Source organism: Schistocerca gregaria, chromosome 6 (assembly GCF_023897955.1).
Source record: "Schistocerca gregaria isolate iqSchGreg1 chromosome 6, iqSchGreg1.2, whole genome shotgun sequence".
NCBI lineage: Eukaryota > Metazoa > Arthropoda > Insecta > Orthoptera > Acrididae > Schistocerca > Schistocerca gregaria.
The window spans coordinates 246,502,356-246,524,267 of NC_064925.1; the positions used below are offsets into that span (position 1 = coordinate 246,502,356).

At 45.3% G+C, this 21,912-nt stretch overlaps 1 protein-coding gene and 1 pseudogene across 4 annotated transcripts in view; one reads left to right on the top strand and one right to left on the bottom strand.

The window, feature by feature from the left end:
• The window catches only part of LOC126278363 (uncharacterized), an 830,119-nt gene that overhangs the window by 496,752 nt on the left and 311,455 nt on the right, over nt 1-21,912 (bottom strand). The window lies entirely within an intron of this gene.
• LOC126279244 (5S ribosomal RNA) lies at nt 14,366-14,483 on the top strand (annotated as a pseudogene).

A 21,912-nucleotide genomic window follows, 5' to 3' on the forward strand; every position in this document is an offset into this window, starting at 1 on the left:
CGGTCCCCTACGGCACTGTGTAGTATCCTACGGTCTTGGCGTGCATCCGTGCGTCGCTGCGGTCCGGGCCCAGGTCGACGGGCACGTGCACCTTCCGCCGACCACTGGCGACAACATCGATGTACTGTGGAGACCTCACGTCCCACGTGTTGAGCAATTCGGCGGTACGTCCACCCGGCCTCCCGCATGCCCACTATACGTCCTCGCTCAAAGTCCGTCAACTGCACATACGGTTCACGTCCACGCTGTCGCGGCATGCTACCAGTGTTAAAGACTGCGATGGAGCTCCGTATGCCACGGCAAACTGGCTGACACTGACGGCGGCGGTGCACAAATGCTGCGCAGCTAGCGCCATTCGACGGCCAACACCGCGGTTCCTGGTGTGTCCGCTGTGTCGTGCGTGTGATGATTGCTTGTACAGCCCTCTCGCAGTGTCCGGAGCAAGTATGGTGGGTCTGACACACCGGTGTCAATGTGTTCTTTTTTCCATTTCCAGGAGTGTACATTAAATGTGTTCGCAATTACGAATATGGAGAACCATCAGCTGTAGAATGAAGTGACGGCAATGGAAATTTGTGCCGAATCCGGACTCGAACCCAGATTTCCCGCTTATCGCGAGCGGTAGCCTTATCATATGGCTATCTGTGCACGACTCACGGCCACACCTTTACGCATTTACAGCCTGTACTCGTTCATCCATTACGTATATTCCCGTACAAGGGAGCCATTTTACTAGAAAGGAGCTTGCCCGGTTTCGGCGTGATAAATACGACATTGCATTGCCTGTGTTATTCTGAATTAGGATGCAACCTTCGGACAAGCATGCACGTATTTCATGACGGCTATAGTCGCCGCAGTATCTGTGCCTTCGGACATCCAAGCAAATCCAACGGAGCTTTGCATCGTTATTCAGAATAAGAAAGGCACTGCAATATTGTCTTCAGCTGCAGAATGTATTGGTGACAATTTGTGCCACAACGGGACTCTAGCCCGTATTACCCGCTGTGCGCGAGGGGTCGCCGTAACAGCATCGGACGTCCGAACAGGCGTCTTATGCCTGCCCAAACCTCCACATATCACACTGTATCCACATTCCGACTCCCATAAATGCTGTGATTTCCGCACCGGGAGATACTTACGGTTATTGTCGCGGCCTTGTCTGGGTATGAAATATTATACTGTAGTGCCTGTGTTTGTAGGATGCTCCCGCGATGTCCTTCAGACATTCATGCATGTCTGAATGACACTGCAGAGTATATAGCAAAAACACAGGCACTGCGATGTAGTAACAAGGAATTATTGAATAGCTGTCGTTCCTGCAAATCGTGATAAGTATACACTTCTGGAAAAAAATTCATACACCCGGAAAGAGGACGTCGATTTCGATCCGATGACGGAATAGAGAAGAAATTAAAACTTTGAGATTCGCCGATGACGTTGTAATTCTGTCAGAGACAGCAAAGGACCTGGAAGAGCAGCTGAACGGAATGGACAGTGTCTTGAAAGGAGGATATAAGATGAACATCAACAATAGCAAAACGAGGATAATGGAGTGTAGTCGAATTAAATCGGATGATGGTGAGGGTATTAGATTAAGAAATGAGACGCTTAAAGTAGTAAATGAGTTTTGCTATTGGGGAGCAAAATAACTGAGGATGGTCGAAGTAGAGAGGATATAAAATGTAGCCTGGCAATGACAGGGAAAGCGTTTCTGAAGAAGAGAAATTTATTAACATCGAGTATAGATTTAAGTGTCAGCCAGTCTTTTCTGAAAGTATCTGTATGGAGTGTAGCCACGTATAGAAGTGAAACGTGGACGATAAATACACTCCTGGAGATTGAAATAAGAACACCGTGAATTCATTGTCCCAGGAAGAGGAAACTTTATTGACACATCCCTGGGGACAGATACATCACATGATCACACTGACAGAACCTCAGGCACATAGACACAGGCAACAGAGCATGCACAATGTCGCCACTAGTACAGTGTATATCCACCTTTCGCAGCAATGCAGGCTGCTATTCTCCCATGGAGACGATCGTAGAGATGCTGGATGTAGTCCTGTGGAACGGCTTGCCATGCCATTTCCACCTGGCGCCTCAGTTGGACCAGCGTTCGTGCTGGACGTGCAGACCGCGTGAGACGACGCTTCATCCAGTCCCAAACATGCTCAATGGGGGACAGATCCGGAGATCTTGCTGGCCAGGGTAGTTGACTTACAACTTCTAGAGCACGTTGGGTGGCACGGGATACATGCGGACGTGCATTGTCCTGTTGGAACAGCAAGTTCCCTTGCCGGTCTAGGAATGGTAGAACGATGGGTTCGATGACGGTTTGGATGTACCGTGCACTATTCAGTGTCCCCTCGACGATCACCAGAGGCGTACGGCCAGTATAGGAGATCGCTCCCCACACCATGATGCCGGGTGTTGGCCCTGTGTGCCTCGGTCGTATGCAGTCCTGATTGTGGCGCTCACCTGCACGGAGCCAAACACGCATACGACCATCATTGGCACCAAGGCAGAAGCGACTCTCATCGCTGAAGACGACACGTCTCCATTCGTCCCTCCATTCACGTCTGTCGCGACACAACTGGAGGCGGGCTGCACGATGTTGGGGCGTGAGCGGAAGACGGCCTAACGGTGTGCGGGACCGTAGCCCAGCTTCATGGAGACGGTTGCGAATGGTCCTCGCCGATACCCCAGGAGCAACAGTGTCCCTAATTTGCTGGGAAGTGGCGGTGCGGTCCCCTACGGCACTGCGTAGGATCCTACGGTCTTGGCGTGCATCCGTGCGTCGCTGCGGTCCGGTCCCAGGTCGACGGGCACGTGCACCTTCCGCCGACCACTGGCGACAACATCGGTGTACTGTGGAGACCTCACGCCCCACGTGTTGAGCAATTCGGCGGTACGTCCACCCGGCCTCCCGCATGCCCACTATACGCCCTCGCTCAAAGTCCGTCAACTGGTCATACGGTTCACGTCCACGCTGTCGCGGCATGCTACCAGTGTTAAAGACTGCGATGGAGCTCCGTATGCCACGGCAAACTGGCTGACACTGACGGCGGCGGTGCACAAATGCTGCGCAGCTAGCGCCATTCGACGGCCAACACCGCGGTTCCTGGTGTGTTCGCTGTGCCGTGCGTGTGATCATTGCTTGTACAGCCCTCTCGCAGTGTCCGGAGCAAGTATGGTGGGTCTGACACACCGGTGTCAATGTGTTCTTTTTTCCATTTCCAGGAGTGTAGTTTAGACAAAAAGAGAATAGAAGCTTTCGAAATGTGATGCTACTGTAGAATGCTGAAGATTAGATGAGTAGATCACATAACTAATGAGGAGGTATTGAACAGAACTGGAGAAAAGAGGAATTTGTGGCACAACTTGCCTAGAAGAAGTGATCGATTTGTAGGACGTGTTCTGAGGCATCAAGGGATCACCAATTTAGTATTGGTGGGTAGTGTGGAGGGTAAAAATTGTAGAAGGAGACCAAGAGATGAATACACTAAACAATTCAGAAGGATGTAGGTTGCAGTAGGTACTGGGACATGAAGAAGCTCGCATAGGATAGAGCAGCATGGAGAGCTGCATCAAACCAGTCTCTGGATTGAAGACCACAAAAACGACAACGACGGCGTATGCCACCTGGAGGATAGTAGACGTAGTCGTAAAGGTTTCAACCTCGTCTAACGGCGTAGTGCCATAGCTACCATAGTCCCACCTGTGTCTACCCTTTAATAGGGAACGCTCAGGGCCAGAAGGCTCAATGTGGTCCAGACGTGTGAAGTAAGCAGACAACCTTACCATGGAGACGCAGTCGTGCTCCTTACAGCTAAGTGAGCGAGTTTGAAAGGAGTCGAATCGTTGCTTTCCTAGTAGGGGGATGGTCCTTTCGCAAAATTGCCACACAAGTTGGACGCAGTTGTGTAACGATGCTGGTGTCAGTGGTTACGTGAACATTCTCACGCCCGCAGACGAGGTTCTGGACGTCCACGCAGCAGACTCCCGCTAGAATCGTTGCACTGTACGGGGCAGCAGTGGCAGATCGGACAGCTAACGCAGCAGCTACTATGCCACTGTATCGACGTGCACAGATCCACAGGTACCGTCAGAGGATCGCTTGGAAGACGGAATGGCGTGCCGTGCTCTTCAACGATGAAAGCAGATTCTGCCCGCTCGCAAGTAATAGTCGTTTGCGCGTACGACCTAGGCTTCTTGAGTGATGTCCCGTACAGTGCATACATTCAACACACACTGACCCCCTTACGGTCTGGGGTGCGACAAGCTACATCTCTCGTTCACCTTTGGCATTTCTGGAGGGGACACTACCCAGCGCTCGGTACTCGTGAAATGTTTTTAGACCCATTTTTTTGCCGTTCTTGCAACAGGAAGATGATCTGTTTTTCCAACAGGATAACGCTGTCCCACACAGTGTCTGCGAAACTCAACACCCTCTGCTAGATGTGAAGCAGTTCTCATGGTCAGCACGATTTCCTGACATTTCTCCAGTCGAGCACGTGTGGGATATGATAGGACGAGAAGTGACTCGTGCGATTCGCCAAATAACAACTCTTACAGAAATGCGAAACAGTTCGAACAGGCGCAGAGTAACGTACCCCACAACAGTATTCGTCATCTGTGAGATTGACTGGATGCCAAAGTCAGGGCTTGCATTGCCTCCCGTAGAGGCCACACCACGTGCTAATGCGGGTGTTTCAGCATCAGTCGCTACCTGTTATGTCAGAACAGCTTTTGCTATTCATCTGTAAATGTAATCACTAAAGGTGACGTTTCATGTACTCTGTATTCACTGTTGCAACAATGAACCTTGAGTGAAATGGAAGCGAGAAGAAAAAGTTGCGCACTCGGACCTCGCAGCGCGATTCCTCACATACTACCAACACAAAAATCTCTTACACAAAATTTCGTCCTGTGCTTATGTGCGGCAACAAATGGATGTGAAAGACTGGCAGTCTGGCAGCGCCGTAATCACATGTACTGTAACTACCTATATCAGCGAAAAGCAGTAGTGCTGTGTAGATGGTGCAGTAGAGAGCGTTTTGGGTTGACATGCAGGACATCAAGGATTCGATTCTATGTTGAAGCGTATTTTTTTTTTATTTGCCAACTCATTCTGGCATACAATACTGTAGTATACACTGTTTGTTAATCGATGTGTATCCGATATTTACATAGCACATGGTTCAATTATTGAACTATGTGAAAAAAACTTAAATCAGTTACAAACTACTGCGCGCACACGCTTTATTAAACATGTAACCGTCACAACAGATATTCAGGCTACGACACTTCCGATATAACTGCCATCGTTCGTGACGATGTGGAGCAGACGAATAGCGAAATTCTGCATGATCCGCTGAAATGTCGGAACATCGATGCTGTCGACGACCTCCTGAATGGCTGTTTTCAGCTCAATAATTGTTTAGAGGTTATTGCTACACACTCTCTCTTTAATATAGCCCAGCAAAAAGGAGTCGCGTGTGTTCAGATGCGGAGAATATGGCGGTCAATCGAGGCCCATGCCGGTGGCCTCAGGGTGCCTCAGAACCAGAATGCGATCCCAAAAGTGCCCCTCCACGACATCCCTCTCCTGCTTTGATAGGGTCGCATGAACCACGTCTTGTCGAAATCAGGGTCACTTTGGGGATGAAACCATCTTCCAAAACTTTCACGTACCGTTTGGTAGTCACCGTGCCATCAAGGAATATCGCACCGATTATTCCGCGACTGGACATTGCAAAACACACAGTCACCCGCTGAGGATGAGATATCTTGGTCGCGAAAAGCGTGTTCTAAGTCACCCAAATGTGCCAATTTTATTTATTGACGAACCCATCCAAATCGAAGTGGGCTTCGTCGTTAAACCAAACCACGCATGCGCACACTATTTACTATCATGTCCCGCGGCCAACCGCGCAGTCTAACGCAAACAGTTTCGGAGTTACGACGGTTTTATTTTATACGGTTCAGTAAGTGCCACCATGTACATGCTTGGAAGTTATTTGCAAAGCACGTTGGTAGGCCGACTGGTGACGTAAGGCCATAACGAAATGCAATGCGTCTGAAGGTAGCCACAATAATAACAGTTGTTACTTATCTATGGAATTATTGGGGTGGGGTACACAGAAAACAGGTTTTGAATCTAGCAGATGCAGTGGTGTAAAGTAATTCGCGACCACGACGTGCATAAGGCTTCTTTAAAAGACGACCAGTGAAAACGACTGTCCTACCATTTCCGTGTTCGTAGTATGTAAGTGCAAATGTTTTGTAGAAGACCCACTGTTCAAAAATGGCTCTGAGCACTATGGGACTCAACTGCTGTGGTCATCAGTCCCCTAGAACTTAGAACTACTTAAACCTAACTAACCTAAGGACAACACACACATCCATGCCCGAGGCAGGATTCGAACCTGCGACCGTAGCAGTCGCACGGTTCCGGACTGCGCGCCTAGAACCGCGAGACCACCGCGGCCGGCGAAGACCCACTGTAATCGCTGTATGACGATTAAGGCAACAGATGCCGTGCCATGCAAATTATATTTAGCAAATAAAAGCAGATACGCCTCGACCCAGAAGTGAACCCTTGAATTCCTGCATCCTAACCCAAAAAGCTTTCCACTGCACCAACAGCACAGCGCTACTCCGCTCTCCTGACACAGGTAGCTATCGTACATGTGATTACAATGTTGCCAGATTGCCTATGTTTAACGACCATTTACTGCCGGAAATTTGTGCAGGACGAAATTTTGTGACAGACATTTTGCTAGTATGTGAGGAAGTCCGAGAGTGCGAATTTTTATTCACTCTGTCTATATAGCGTTTAAGCGTATAAGTGCAGATATTTCTATTCATGACGGAACAATGTACTGAACAACATTACATCAATATTTTCTTCATTTGTTGACTAATGATTAAAATTATGTTTATACACCAGTCAGTACCTCCAACTACCCGTGGCACGAGGAACGACTGTGCAAACTGCATCAGCTAGTAAATTATGTGAGTTGTTTGCACGAAGGCTATTAGACGCAAGGAAAGCAAGTAATGTACTGAATTGGGTTCGTACTAAGATACCAATTATGACAATGTCTGCACCTATACCATTACCACCATGTACGAGGTGCGATAATAAAGTAATGAGGCTGATTTTCTTTGCAAGATGTTGCAACCGTACATGCTTCCGTAGGTACAATATCTTTGACCTTGGTCTATAAGCTGCTAATACTCCAAGCGGCACATCGATGCAACTGATCAGTCGTGAGTTGTACTGTAATGAGTTAACATGTGTTTGCGTCTCTCGTCATGGAAATGGAACTGCATAATATTGCGCAACGGTACGTTATTTCTTTTTGCGTTAAATTTGGTCGAAATGCGATGACAACTTACAGTAAGCTTCAGAAGGCTTTTGGAGAGGAGGTTACGTCAAGAGCTCGTTTTTCGTTCACATTAAATGTTTAGTGAAGGCAGAACGAATGTTGAAGATGAAGACCGCAGTGGACGACCATCAACCTCACGGACGGATGTCAGCTTGGCCAGGGTGCGTGAACTCGTACGATCTGATCGAAGATTATCCGTGAAAATGATTGCAGAAGAACTGAACATCAATTGAGAAACGGTTCGTCTAATAATAACTGAGGATCTTGGTATGAGAAAGATCTGTGCAAAAATGGTCCCGAAAAATCTCACACCACAACAGCGAGAAATACGTAAAAATGTGGCAGCCGATCTGTTGGAGCAAACGGAAATCAATCCAGAATTGTTAAGCCGTGTTATCACTGGTGATGAAAGTTGCTTTTTTCAGTACGATTCAGAGACAAACCGCCAAAGTCCACAATGATGCCCAAAGGTACCACCCAGACCAAAAAAAGCTAGCATTTCAAAGTGAAAAGTATGCTCATGTGCTTCTTTGATTCCAAGGGAATTGTTCATAAAGAGTGGGTGCCTTCTGGACAAACAGTTAACCAATATTACTACAAAGAAATTTTAGAAAGACTTCGTAAAAGATTCTTTCGTACCCGTGCCAACATTGCTGATAATTGGATTCTGCATCACGATATTGCGCCATCCCATACTGCTCTAGCAGTACAGCAATTTTCAACCTCAATACAAATTTCAGAACTACCACAGCCACCTTATTCACCAGATATCGCTCCGTGCGACTTTTTTCTATTTCCGAGAGTCAAAACTGCAGTCAAGGAACGCCATTTTCGAACCACACAAGATGTCCAAAAAGCTGTGACGAGGGTCTTGGAGGATATAACAGAAGAACAGTTCCAGAAATGTTACCATCAATGGCAGAAGCCCTCAAAAAAGTGTGTGCAATCAGAAGGGAACTGCTTTGAAGAAAACAACACTAAACTTGACTAAAATGGTAAGCAACATTTTTTTCACATCAGTCTCACTACTTTATTGTCGCACCTCGTATATATTATATACCCGGGCTTGCGCTGACTGCTACCGCCAAGCATGCAGCGCTACCGAAATGCTATTGGTTCAAATGGTTCTGAGCACTATGCGACTTAACTTCTGAGGTTATCAGTCTCCTAGAACTTAGAACTAATTAAACCTAACTAACCTAAGGACACCACACACATCAATGACCGAGGCAGGATTCGAACCTGCGACCGTAGCGGTCACGCGGTTCCAGACTGAAGCGCCGAGAACCGCACGGTCAGTCCAGCCGAAATGCTATTGGACTGGTGTTTATTCTTTGCGTTTTATTGCCCCTGTTAATACATATCGACAAAACGAGTATCGCACTAGATTAATCTGGAATCGCTCTATGGAGTGGGCACCTAAAATTCAGCTTTAAAAATTATTTTCTTTTTAATGGGATCCAGAGGTTTGGGAGGATATCCCAACCATACACAGACACACTCTGCTTGATACAAACAGGTTGATTTAGCTGCCCTACCGATGCCGTTTTATGCAGCCCCACACGACAGAACAATGTTGTTGGCAAATTTGCTATAGAGATGTGAAGCAGAATAGCTAGTGAAGTACATGAAGATATCTTAGACCTCTTGTAGAAACTTTTTTTGTGAAACTAGCAAATTTTCGATAGTTTGCAGAATAAAGTATGCGAAGACATCTTAGACCTACAGTACAAATTTTGTTTATGAAACTACTTCAGCACACTAACGCGCCGAGTCATATATCAATATTTTCATTGGGTTATATACTGGAAACTAGTTATTTGCGCGCTTCCCGTTTTGATATCTCCTATTTATTTCGATTTTTATGATGGAGAAACACACTTTATTAGGCAACGTTTCAGATCCATTTACGAAAACCTGTATGACTACACCGCTAATTACACAAAGAAAGTTTGGATGCACTTGGATAAGTATGTCAGAAGTAATGTACATCTTGGTCGAAAAATACGTGTAACTCACGACCAACCCTCACTTGTATATTTTACAGTATGATTCCATTTGCTAACAGTCGCCCAAGGCTCTGAGAAGGAACTTATATCGCTTTCGTGGCTGTCGTCTGTTTGGATCCTGTTCTGATACAAAGTACAGGTGGCATGAAACGACCAGACGGCTCAGCTGAATCACCCCTGTCTAACAGACAACAGTTCACATGAGCTAGTATAGATCCTTGTGCCAGGCTACTTTGTTGACTATGGAACATACTTGATTTCCCACTGAGGTGTACTTGGAGAAGTCGGTCACTGGACATCTCATTGGCTAGAGTAAGAAAGGATTTGCAAGGAATAAGCTGGTACACCTTGAGTAGTAGTCTTTCTTTCCAAATTATATCACACACTGAACTTACATCAATTCATGCATTGGATGTTTAGAGATCCAGTATTCGGTGAACACTACGCCACAATTCTGCCGCTGCCATTGCATTTCGAGCATAGTGGCACCTAAGAGACGAGGGTGTACACAAAGGCATGCAGACAATTATTTTTGTTCCCCTCCGCTGTGCACTGTACGATGGCTTCCAGAGTATATATGTAGATTTAGATGATCACAATTCCTTTGCGATTTGTGAGAGATTCTTCGACATGACTCCGCTACGGTAGTTGTTGGAGGCTCTGCTCTATCGACAGCCATGTAGGTTTCGTTTAGCATTTCAACATCTACAACCCTATGCGTCGTTTTACACCTGTGACTCAATAGTCGCTGCCTCTTTTGAAGTTTCTCTACAAAGACTGTGTACAATCGTGGGCCCCTCTATACACGATCTGTTCTACTATGTACATATTTGTTCAGAACTTGGTCAATTATTCCTTTAAATGTAAGATACAGTTCTTCTAATTAACCCTGCACAGAATTAACTGTTTCGAGTTTCTTCTTGAGATGTGACACTACTGCGTCTTTTATATAATCTAATGAACGTATAAATTTCCCTATATGTGACAGAAATATTTGACTGTTTTTAATTAATAACTCAGACACATGTTGAAATACATCAAAAATGTGTCTATATGTGAAACGAGATTGGCAAGGTTATCCAAACTTTTGGTTGATACTACGTGATAATATACACTATTGGCCATTAAAATTACTACACCAAGAAGAAATGCAGATCATAAACTGGTATTCATTGGACAAATATATTAAACTAGAACTGGCATGTGATTACATTTTCACTCAATTTGGGTGCATAGATCCTGATAAATCAGGACACAGAACAACCACCTCTGGCCGTAATAACGGCCTTGATACGTGTGATCATTGAGTCAGACAAAGCTTGGTTGGCGTGTACAGATACAGCTGAACATGCAGCTTCAACACAATACCACAGTTCATCAAGAGTAGTGACTGACGTATTGTGACGACCTAGTTGCTCGGCCACCATTGACCAGACGTTTCCAATTGGTGAGAGATCTGGAGAATGTGCTGCACACGGCAGCAGTCGAACATTTTCTGTATCCAGAAAGGCCCGTACAGGACCTGCAACATGCGGTCGTGCATTATCCTGCTGAAATGTAGGGTTTCACAGGGATCGAATGAAGGGTAGAGCCACGGGTCGTAACACATCTGAAATGTAACGTCCACTGTTGAAAGCGCCGTCAATGCGAACAAGAGGTGACCGAGACGTGTACCCAATGCCACCCCATACCATCACGCCGGGTGATGCGCCAGTATGGCGATGACGAATTCACGCTTGCAATCTGCGTTCACCGCGATGTCGCCAAACACGGATGCGACTATCATGATGCTGTAAACAGAACCTGGATTCATCCGAAAAAATGACGTTTTGCCAATCGTGCACCCAGGTTCGTCGTTGAGTACACCATCGCGGGCTCTCCTGTCTGTGATGCAGCGTCCAGGGTAACCGCAGCCACGGTCTCCGAGCTGATAGTCCATGCTGCTGCAGACGTCGTCGAACTGTTCGTGCAGATGGTTGTTGTCTTGCAAACGTCCCCATCTTTTGAATCAGGAATCGAGACGTGGCTGCACGATCCGTTACAGCCATGCGGATAAGATGCCTGTCATCTCGACTGCTAGTGATACGAGGCCGTTGGGATCCAGCACGGTGTTCCGTATTGCCGTATTATCCTCCTGAAGCCACCGATTCCATATTCTGCTAACAGTCATTGGATCTCGACCAACGCGAGCGACAATGTCGCGGTACGATAAACCGCAATTGCGATAGGCTACAATCCGTCCTTTATCAAAGTCCGAAAGGTGGTGGTACGCATTTCTCCTCCTTACGCGAGGCCTCACAATATTGTTTCACCAGGCAGCGCCTGTCAGTTGCTGTTTGTGTATGAGAAATCGGTCGGAAACTTTCCTCATATCAGCACGTTGTAGGTGTCGCCACGGGCGCCAACCTTCTGTGAATGCTCTGAAAAGCTAATCATTTGCATATCACAGCATCTGCTTCCTGGCGGTTAAATTTCGCGTCTGTAGCACGTCATCTTCGTGGTGTAGAAATTTTTATGGCCAGTAGTGTGGATATAGATTCCTGCATTAGACCCAAAAAAAAATTAATTAATAAACTCCAGAACAAATATGCAGCATTATAGTAAGTAATTTAATACGGAAGAGAGTCGTACATTTCACAACATTCAAAATAACTTTGGTGCACAGAGATAACTTCTGCAATACCCTCTTCCGTAGCTGAGTTGGCTGATGCACGCATGTGCGGTGGCGCTCGACTTGGATGTATGCTAGTTCGATCCTGGCGGTGGATGAAGAGTTCCTTGGTACTATCTGGCCGGAAAGGGAAGAATACGTGGCTGGTAACCAGACAATGCTCAGGATTAAATTCGAAATCTCTCCGCAGTGTCCCATGAAGAGATGGCATGTGACCATGTTGATGGCGATCCTTCCGTTCGATGAGGACTTTAAGCTCGGCACCCACTTCGTGCTATAATCGGAAGGGGAATGCCATGTCCCGGCACTGGCTTTCACCTTCTCCCTTCCTTCCATCCGTAACATCACAAATCCACCACTACATCGCAAAAGTATTCGTTATAGTCATTCACACGACACAGATAAACACTTAAGAGTAAATAACAGGTCCGAGGAAGTCCACGGCGAATCACCTCCACTAGGACGTTACCTGGAACGGCTATGCATGTTTCCTGCGTCTGCTCCCCTAAGCTCATTCCCTGAGTATGGCACTAGTTTGACTTGATGCACACACCGCACCAAACAGATTTCAAAATATACTACCACCGGGACATTCTAGTATGAAAAGAGTAAACAGATCAATACTTGACATTTTAAATCACCGAAGATGTGGAAGTCTCTCTTTGCTTCAAGCCTTGGAAAAAGCGATCGATTGTTTTCATTTGTATCAAAATAGGGTTTTATGTCAATAGTAATGTTTTTCAAAAATCCTTTATTATTACTTCATTTTTATTATATCTGTATTCCATAGCGCAATGTAAGAGACAAAAATCTTCTTTTCTGTTTTTCTTGTTCTTTTCTGATTTTAAGTTCATTAAAGAGAAAGTGGGTATTCCATTTTAGGCTATCAGTTATTCTAAAATTATCTTTCTTTTGAATTTTAGTATCACTCCAAAACTGGATATTTAAATGATCAAAGCACGTTGTAGCGTAATTCGTTTCATTCAGACTTTACAGAAAGATGCCAGTTGCTATTATTTCTACCTACACACGATTTACGTACATTTAAATTTATTTTAAAGATTTCTTAAGTCATACCTCAACCAGATGTGTGGACGTTATTATCACAGTACACAAAACAACTGTACCACATAAGACCCGGTGAGGAATATTTCTTTTCATTGTACAAAGTCAGCTTCCCGTTGGATGGGCAAAAGAAACTGCTTCGATTCCAGGACGACTTCCTAGAAGAAACTCGTCGATCTGAAATCGATACTAAAGAATGGCTGAACTGGTGACCGCAAGGAGGGCCTGCAGAGGAAGAAGACGGCGATAGTAATAGTTAATAAAAAGGGCGTACTGGCTAAGGCGAGTACTCGCGAGGAGCGTGGTATAAGGGTTCGAATCTCCGTCTGGCACAAAATTTCATGTCCCTCGACACGTGAAATTTACTTGGTTTGTCGCCGATACTGAGAATACTGTCTTCTTTGAAACATCTTTCTCTTTCTGGCGCTTTATACAGACTTAAACATTGTGGACTGGATACTTATAGTGCTACGTTTACACAAGACGCTGGCGAAATATGCAGGCGTTTACAAGTCACTGTCGGATGGAAAGTAACGTCGCTAATTGTCAACGATAAAAGCTTAAATCTTTCAGATGCCATCTGGATGTAAGATAGGAGTGGTATAATGCCGTCTTTAAAGTCGGAATAAGGAGATCCTACGTCTTCATAGCTGTGTTTATTGCCCCTGGTTTCCTGAGACGTATGACGGCTGGCGGTAGTCGTTTAATACGCGAGTGGTACCGTATGTTCATTAGTATTCAACGAGGCCGGTTAAAGTGCTACTCGGATTCCCCCAGCACGACTGCCGGACGCCGCCGTCAGTAAAACATCCGCGCGGGGTAATGAGCAATCCTGCATTCACAGACCAGAGCGGTGACGCCATGGCCTTGTGCATCTTTGATCGCATCTGCTGACAGCACGCAATGTTAATGATGCGTCCATTTATCAAGGAGGGCTTCCCATTGCATGCATGAATACGGGATCTAACGCAACCGGTACAGAAAGGAGTGCACTCGGCGCCTAGCGAGAGTCTATAAACTACAAACTTGCTTCCACCTCTCTCCCTCATCACACGTATTCTGACGCACGTCCACCTAGAAACGTCTCGCTGTACTCTGACAAGTATCGGAGGAAGGAAAGAAACAAGATGACGGAGTAGCGTCCCGTCGCCGTCGAGGTATTAGAGAAGAAGCTCAGGCTCAGTCCACACAGATATTTATTTTGTATTTACTGACTTATCAGTGGCAACGACCTTGCCGCTGTGGATACACCGGTTCCCATCAGATCACCGAAGTTAAGCGCTGTCGGGCGTGGCCGGCACTTGGATGGGTGACCATCCAGGCCGCCCTGCACTGTTGCCATTTTTCGGGGTGCACTCAGCCTCGTGATGCCAATTGACCAGCTACTCGACTGAATAGTAGCGGCTCCGGTCAAGAATACCATCATAACGACCGGAAGAGCGGTGTGCTGACCACACGTCTCTCCTATTCGCATCCTCTTCTGAGGATGACACGGCGGTCGGATGGTCGCGATAGGCCACTTGTGGCCTGAACATGGAGTGCTACGTATCTATCAGGTTTCATAGATCCATGCGAGCCAAAGCTACTTAATCATTCAGCGAGTCTGTACATAGTTAACAGAATGCTGATTAGAAAATTTATAAACGAAAGAATGAAAGAAGTAATAAAACACGAAAAAAACATAGAGAATACGAATAAATAACTCAGTGCAGAGAAAATTTCTTCTGTTGCGATGAACTCCTGAACACAGTAGAAGGAGTATGACACTAGAAAATCTTTCGACTCTGGGGTTAATTACTCAGTTTTTATCAGTTCTACTGGACTAAAGCCTGCTGAGTAGTGCCCACCATTCTGTACAATGCTCAAGGAAGTGTTATACCAGAGTGCATCATTTTTCCGTGTAGTCTTCATTTCATGAATGTTGCAGTTTCTTCTAAATGAGTTTATGTTAACAACAACATATCACGTGATTAAATACACACTATCTGGTCGAAAGTATCGGGACACATATTAGTGGACGTTAATATGGGGTGCAACCACCCTTGGCCGTTATAATGCTTAACTCTGCTGGGAGTGCTTTCAAAGAAGTGTCTGAATGTACGTGTGGAGGAATTGCAGCCCATTTTTCCTCGAGAGACGAAAGGAGAGAAGGTAGTGATGTTAAACGTTGGCGTCGGGAGTCAAGCCGACGTCCTAACTCATCTCAAAGCTGTTTCGCTGTTTTCAGGTTGCGACTCTGAGCAGGACAGACTACTTGAGGAATATCGTTGCCCACATGCAAACCACTGCCTCACAGAAGCTGATCTACGGCAAGGTGCATTGTCATGCTGATACAGTCCATCATTGTGATCGACGTGTTTCTTCTTGTATCCAGTACACAATACTGTAACATGGTTTCATATCATTCAGCATTTAATGTTTTCTTAAGCGCAGTACCAGGACCACGGCCCAGCCTTGAAAACTACGCCTATACTGTCCCGCCACCTCCTCCGTACCTCACACCGAGCGAGGTGGCGCTCTGGTTAGCACGCTGGACTCGCATTCGGGAGGCCGACGGTCCAAATCCCCCTCCGGTCGTCCACATTTAGGCTTACCGTCATCTCCGTATGTACCGCCAGAGCGCCAGACAAACTCTGGTGCGATCCTTTTGCAAAAGACACGACCGATTTCTTTCCCCATGCTTTTGTAACCCGAGCTAGCGCTCCGTCTCCAAAGACCGCGTCGTTAAATTCTAATCTTCCTTCAAAAATGGTTCAATTGGCTCTAAGCACTGTTGAACTTAACATCTGAGGTCATCAGTCCTCTAGACTTAGAACTACTTAAACCTAACTAACCTAAGGACAGCACACACATCCATGCCCGAGGCAGGATTCGAACCTGCGACCGTAGCAGCAGCGCCATTCCGGACTGAAGCGCCCAGAACCGCTCGGCCACAGCGGCCGGCTTAATCTTCCTTCCTTCCTTCCTTCCTTTTTTCCGTATTGCACTGAAGACACTAAGAATGATACCAGGTAACGTTCTCCCAGAGCAAACCCTTCCATCAGGTTATCACAGGGTATAGCGTGAGCCATCATTCTAAGTCACGCTTTTCCAGTCATTCATTATCCAGTAACGTCGCTCTTTACACCACATCATCCGTCGCTTGGCGTTGACTACAGAAATATGTATCGTATGAGGAAGTGCTAATGTAATACATTAATTAATATTATTTTACTGTACTATCAACGGGTGACATCTTCTCTACCTGCGTATTGTTAGCTCAGACTGTGCCTTCGTAATGAGTCAAAAGTTTCAGTATCCAGATTTTTAAAAGTTCAGATACCTCATTCAGTACTTCGAGAATTGCCCTATTTTCACAATCTATTCACCACTTAATTTTCTCCGTATTAGAAGGGGACCTGCGTACGTCATCATGCCTCCAAAGAAGACAACGAAGCCAACGTCAAGATAATCAGATAAGTAAAACTTCAGATTTCCCTATTTGGATGTATCATTCGATGCAACTCACTTCAAAACAAACGTCACTTCAAAACAAAACGTCGGGTCTGACGACAAATCACTGAGCACACAGCAGAGGATGGGCACATTACAATATCTACAAGAAGACATCCTGTCAGTGAGTAATAGTCAGTGCCGTACAAAATGCCAATAAAAGTTGTTGCCTCTTTGTCAAAATACGCCTGTAATTTTACGAGGAACTTCGTCAACACTGAAACGCGGATCTCATGTTGTTGTTGTTGTCTTCAGTCCTGGGACTGGTTTGATGCAGCTCTCCATGCTACTCTATCCTGTGCAAGCTTCTTCATCTCCCAGTACCTACTGCAACCTACATCCTTTTGAATCTGCTTAGTGTACTCATCTCTCGGTCTCCCTCTACGATTTTTACCCTCCACGCTGCCCTCCAACGCTAAATTTGTGATCCCTTGATGCCTCAAAACATGTCCTACCAACCGATCCCTTCTTCTAGTCAAGTTGTGCCACAAACTTCTCTTCTCCCCAATCCTATTCAATACCTCCTCATTAGTTACGTGATCTATCCACCTTATCTTCAGTATTCTTCTGTAGCACCACATTTCGAAAGCTTCTATTCTCTTCTTGTCCAAACTAGTAATCGTCCATGTTTCACTTCCATACATGGCTACATTCCAAACAAATACTTTCAGAAACGACTTCCTGATACATAAATCTATATTCGATGTTAACAAATTTCTCTTCTTCAGAAACGCTTTCCTTGCCATTGCCAGTCTACATTTTATATCCTCTCTACTTCGACCGTCATCAGTTATTTTACTTCCTAAATAGCAAAACTCCTTTACTACTTTAAGTGTCTCATTTCCTAATCTAATTCCCTCAGCATCACCCGATTTAATTTGACTACATTCCATTATCCTCGTTTTGCTTTTGTTGATGTTCATCTTATATCCTCCTTTCAAGACACTGTCCATTCCGTTCAACTGCTCTTCCAAGTCCTTTGCCGTCTCTGACAGAATTACAATGTCATCGGCGAACCTCAAAGTTTTTACTTCGTCTCCATGAATTTTAATACCTACTCCAAATTTTTCTTTTGTTTCCTTTACTGCTTGCTCAATATACAGATTGAATAACATCGGGGAGAGGCTACAACCCTGTCTCACTCCTTTCCCAACCACTGCTTCCCTTTCATGCCCCTCGACTTTTATGACTGCCATCTGGTTTCTGTACAAATTGTAAATAGCCTTTCGCTCCCTGTATTTTACCCCTGCCACCTTTAGAATTTGAAAAAGAGTATTCCAGTCAACTTTGTCAAAAGCTTTCTCTAAGTCTACAAATGCTAGAAACGTAGGTTTGCCTTTTCTTAATCTTTCTTCTAAGATAAGTCGTAAGGTCAGTATTGCCTCACGTGTTCCAACATTTCGACGGAATCCAAACTGATCCTCCCCGAGGTCCGCATCTACCAGTTTTTCCATTCGTCTGTAAAGAATTCGCGTTAGTATTTTGCAGCTGTGACTTATTAAACTGATAGTTCGGTAATTTTCACATCTGTCAGCACCTGCTTTCTTTGGGATTGGAATTATTATATTCTTCTTGAAGTCTGAGGGTATTTCGCCTGTCTCATACATCTTGCTCACCAGCTGGAAGAGTTTTGTCATGACTGGCTCTCCCAAGGCCGTCAGTAGTTCTAATGGAATGTTGTCTACTCCGGGGGCCTTGTTTCGACTCAGGTCTTTCAGTGCTCTGTCAAACTCTTCACGCAGTATCGTATCTCCCATTTCGTCTTCATCTACATCCTCTTCCATTTCCATAATATAGTCCTCAAGTACATCACCCTTGTATAAACCTTCTATATACTCCTTCCACCTTTCTGCCTTCCCTTCTTTGCTTAGAACTGGGTTGCCATCTGAGCTCTTGATATTCATACACGTGGTTCTCTTCTCTCCAAAGGTCTCTTTAATTTTCCTGTAGGCAGTATCTATCTTACCCCTAGAGAGATAAGCTTCTACATCCTTACATTTGTCCTCTAGCCATCCCTGTTTAGCCATTTTGCACTTCCTGTCGATCTCATTTTTGAGACGTCTGTATTCCTTTTTGCCTGCTTCATTTACTGCATTTTTATATTTTCTCCTTTCATCAATTAAATTCAATATTTCTTCTGTTACCCAAGGATTTCTAGCAGCCCTCGTCTTTTTACCTACTTTATCCTCTGCTGCCTTCACTACTTCATCCCTCAGAGCTACCCATTCTTCTTCTACTGTATTTCTTTCCCCTATTCCTGTCAATTGTCCCCTTATGCTCTCCCTGAAACTCTGTACAACCTCTGGTTCTTTCAGTTTATCCAGGTCCCATCTCCTTAATTTCCCACATTTTTGCAGTTTCTTCAGTTTTAATCTACAGGTCATAACCAATAGATTGTGGTCCGAGTCCACATCTGCCCCTGGAAATGTCTTACAACTTAAAACCTGGTTCCTAAATCTCTGTCTTACCATTATATAATCTATTTGATACCTTTTAGTATCTCCAGGGTTCTTCCACGTATACAACCTTCTTTCATGATTCTGAAACCAAGTGTTAGCTATGATTAAGTTGTGCTCTGTGCAAAATTCTACTAGGCGGCTTCCTCTTTCATTTCTTAGCCCCAATCCATATTCACCTACTATGTTTCCTTCTCTCCCTTTTCCTACACTCGAATTCCAGTCACCCATTACTATTAAATTTTCGTCTCCCTTCACTATCTGAACAATTTCTTTTATTTCATCGTACTTTTCTTCAATTTCTTCATCATCTGCAGAGCTAGTTGGCATATAAACTTGTACTACTGTAGTAGGTGTGGGCTTCGTATCTATCTTGGCCATAACAATGCGTTCACTATGCTGTTTGTAGTAGCTTACCCGCATTCCTATTTTCCTATTCATTATTAAACCTACTCCTGCATTACCCCTATTTGATTTTGTGTTTATAACCCTGTAGTCACCTGACCAGAAGTCTTGTTCCTCCTGCCACCGAACTTCACTAATTCCCACTATATCTAACTTTAACCTATCCAGTTCCCTTATTAAATTTTCTAACCTACCTGCCCGATTAAGGGATCTGACATTCCACGCTCCGATCCGTAGAACGCCAGTTTTCTTTCTCCTGATAACGACATCCTCCTGAGTAGTCCCCGCCCGGAGATCCGAATGGGGGACTATTTTACCTCCGGAATATTTTACCCAAGAGGATGCCATCATCATTTAATCATACAGTAAAGCTGCATGTCCTCGGGAAAAATTACGGCTGTAGTTTCCCCTTGCTTTCAGCCGTTCGCAGTACCAGCACAGCAAGGCCGTTTTGGTTAATGTTGCAAGGCCAGATCAGTCAATCATCCAGACTGTTGCCCCTGCAACTACTGAAAAGGCTGCTGCCCCTCTTCAGGAACCACACGTTTGTCTGGCCTCTCAACAGATACCCCTCCGTTGTGGTTGCACCTACGGTACGGCCATCTGTATCGCTGAGGCACGCAAGCCTCCCCACCAACGGCAAGGTCCATGGTTCATGGGGGGGGGGGGGGGGGGCGGATCTCATATCTCCAAGGAAATCAGGGCCTCATGGACATAGCAGGTAGGACACAAGAAGCGAACGTGCAAAAGTATAGGAAGCAGTTCTCGCCAAATGTACCTCTGGTTGGCTGATTGATTGATTCGGGGGATGGGACCAAACAGCGAGGTCATCGGTCCCATCGGCTTAGCGCAGGATGGGGAAGTCGACCGTGCCCTTTCAAAGGAACCATCTCGCCATTTGCTTGAAGCGATTTAAGGAAATCACGTAAAATATAAATCAGGACGCGGGTCTGAACCGTCGTCCTCCCGAATGCGAGCCCAGTGTACTAACCACTGCACCACCTCGCTCGGTGTGTACGTCTGCATCACAGCATTTGGGGAAATGATTAATCGACTGTGGGAAAACCAGAAAACAACAGTGTCGACGTCTTTGAGATGTGGTGTTACCGGTGCCTGCTGAAAATAAAGTGGACTGACTGGGATTGAGAAGCCGTTCGCAGACAAAGTAAACAGGGAGACCTTCATCCCAGATTCCAAAAAAGTAAAAAACCTAGGTAACAAACAAAAGCTGAAGAAAGCAAAATGAGCGTAAGGAGAGCATTGAGAGAAGCGTTCAATGAATTTGAAAGTAAAATTTTGTAAACAGATCTGAGGTTTTTGTCTTATGTTAGCGGGTCGGAATCCAACATTCATTCACTTAATGACAATACTGGCAACGAAACAGAAGATAAGAGAGAACCCCGACTGATTTCGGGATTCCGAAACTCTTTCACAGCAGAAGATCGTGATAGGGTTCCTACTTCCTGTCATCGTGCGAACTCCGAAGTGGCAGTAGTTGAGAAAGCCGGCTGCTGTGACCGAGCGGTTCGAGGCGTTTCAGTCCGGAACTGCGCTGCTGCTACGGTTGCAGGTTCGAATCCTGCCTCGGGCATGGATGTGTGTGATGTCCTTAGGTTAGTTAGGTCTAAGTAGTTCTAAGTCTAGGGGACTGATGACCTCAGATGAGAAGTCCCATAGTGCTTCGAGCCATTTGAACAATTTGAGTAGTTGAGGTAACTAGTCGCTGTTTAGAAAAACAACTAGAAACGCTTTGTAGCGGAAAGGTATCGGGACCAGGTGAGATACGTCTAAGAATCTACAGAGATGATGCAAAAGAAGTTGCTTCCCTTCTAGCAGCAGTTTATGGTAGATCGCTGGAGCAACGAAAGGTACCTAGTGACTGGAAAAAAAGGACAAGTCATTCCCATGTTCAAGATGGAACGTAGGACAGATACATATAATTATAGGCCTATATCGTTGAAGTCAATCTGTTGTACGATTAGGGAAGATATTTTATACTCTTGAACCATGACGTTCTTGGATAGCAAAAATCTCCTCTATAAAAACGAACATGGAATCCGCAAACAGATGATGCGAAACTCAGGTCTCCTCCTGTTCCTCCATGAGATCCATAGTGCTGAAGATATTGGCGCTCAGGTTGACGCTGTGTTCCTCGACTTCGGTGAGGCATTTGACACTGTCCCGCACTGCTGATTAGTAAAAAAATACAAACTTACTGAGCATTGGACCAGATTTGCGACTGGATACAAGGCTTCCTTACAGACAGAATTCAACAGGTCGTTCTTAACGGAACAAAATCGACAGATGTAAAGCTAATTTCCGGAATATCCTAAGGAAGTGTGTTAGGACCGTTACTGCTTACAATATACGCTGAAGAGCCAAAGAAACTGGTACACCCGCCTAATATCATGTAGGAC